Here is a 2,093-nt window from a genome sequence, read left to right on the forward strand (position 1 = left end):
ACGGAACTAAATAGCTACGGAAGTGGATAGCTACGGAAGTAAATAGCTACGGATTTTCTGTAGGTAATCTGTAGCTAATTGCTTTTTATTTAAAATACAACAATAATTTTTTTTAAATAAAAAACAATTAATTTGGTCAAAATGAAATAAAAATTCATTACATTAAACTACAAAAATATCAAATACATTACTAAGTGCTTAACACATTACAAAAACATCATTTTCCAAAAATAAATATTACAATAAACATCATCTATAAAACAAAATAAAAAATCTGGTCAAACTGAAAACTACGTTGCTATTTACAACACTTACAGTGCACTGATGCACTGATACACGGCATAGTCTTCCTTATTTGGGCCTAACAAAACAAAAAATTGATAAGTTATTCAAATTTATCGTATAACATAAAATACATAATTGATAATTCTACTCTTACTCCCCCATGTTTACTAGTTTAATAGCCTTGAATCCAACCTCATCTTCACTTGTCAAATATTGTCTACAAGGATCAATGCTTACAAACATTAAATGGATAATAATAACCTTACTTCTAAATGATAAGATTTCTCAAAATTTCACATGTTTGGATTTACCTTGCCTTTTACTCACAATCCCAGGTTAACATTGATATCGTCCTCAGTCTTCTCGAAAGACTGATTGTTTAGTCATTCAATACAACTCGTTGCAACAACCTGTATTTCCAGGTGATCACTAAATAATGGAACCAAAGGAAAGTCATTGTGTTTTGACAGCACCATCAACACCTGTAATCACAACAACAAAGGTCTTGTAAGAATTAAAATGGGAAATGTTCATTCGCTAAATTAAAAGTGAGAAATCTCTTTCAGAAATGAATGTATCAGCACCATAAATATTGAATCTCACCAAAGCAACATAAGGGGCAAAACTGGAAAAAGATGACTCAGAAGGAGGAAAAAGATGCCCAATTCCCTAGTTGGAACTGCAATCAATGCTTGTAGAGCTGATCTTTGTGTTTTTATTATTGGAAATATCTATAACAAGCATGGCAAAGTTTTCCCTAAACCTGTCTTTAAACCCAAATAATAATATTAATAAGTAAGTAGATAAATCATGGAAGATGTTATATGATAATGTTCGTAAATGAACCATTTTACACAAGGATAAATTTGATATAGATATATAAAGTACATTATAATTAAGAAAAATTCCATGAAAAATGTAGAAATAGAAAAAGGCTTAAGCAGTTAAGAAAAAATCGATCATGGAGGTATACAAATCAAAGTAGAACAAGAAGCACAACTTTAACAAATAGAAATTCAGATTCTATGAACTTATGAAACAAAACATCATAAGAAAAAAAATCGAGCATGAAATCATCGAGAAGTAGAAATCGAAAAAAAGCGAAGTAATCGAGCATTAGATATCAAAATCTCACATTGCTGTTGTATACATGAAGTAAATATCAAGAAATAAAATATAATAAGTCTAGGGTTTTACTTGGAGATGAAATCGAGCAGCAGCAAAGAAGAAATCAAGTAGGAGATACGCGACGGAGGAAGTAGAAATCGAAAACTCACTACAAGGTTCGTTTAGCGGTGACAACAAGGTCGACCGATGTTGATGCTAAAGCGGTGATGGTGATGTCGATTGCAAATGAAATTGAAGACGAAAAGGTTGAAGAAGAAAAGGTGGGAGATTGGATGCGACCGGATTCAGGAGGGAAACAAAACCTCAAAATATTTGGGGGAAAAGGAAGCGGGTAAACAAAACTAGAAATATTTGGGAGTCTAAAAAAACGGGACTAGAAAATTGAAAAAAAAATGGGCGCCATACGATTCGAACTCGGATTCTATATGTATAATGTCTAGGATTCAACCAACAGGCCGGGCATGCCACATCCATATAAAAAAGCTCCTTAAGTTCTTTTATACAATACCGAATTGCATTCCTTTATTATTATTATTATTATTATTATTATTATTATTATTATTATTATTATTATCCGTTAGTTTTACCATAATCACCCTCAAGAAATTAAATTTTCCACTATGTTCCCATATGTAAAATTCGGTGAGGTTTTGGGGCGCTGCCCCTCGACCCCGCCCGCT

The 2,093-nt window shown here is 32.3% G+C and overlaps 1 long non-coding RNA gene across 1 annotated transcript; it reads right to left on the reverse strand.

Moving 5' to 3' along the window:
• Positions 1-207: 207 nt before the first annotated feature.
• Positions 208-1,046, reverse strand: LOC111918632 (uncharacterized). The gene is made up of 3 exons (XR_002859300.3): positions 889-1,046; positions 597-767; positions 208-502 (listed from the first exon to the last, which is right to left on the reverse strand). It is a non-coding gene; the product is annotated as an uncharacterized LOC111918632 (long non-coding RNA).
• Positions 1,047-2,093: the final 1,047 nt, after the last annotated feature.

The sequence above is a fragment of the Lactuca sativa genome, chromosome 5, assembly GCF_002870075.4.
Source record: "Lactuca sativa cultivar Salinas chromosome 5, Lsat_Salinas_v11, whole genome shotgun sequence".
Lineage (NCBI taxonomy): Eukaryota > Viridiplantae > Streptophyta > Magnoliopsida > Asterales > Asteraceae > Lactuca > Lactuca sativa.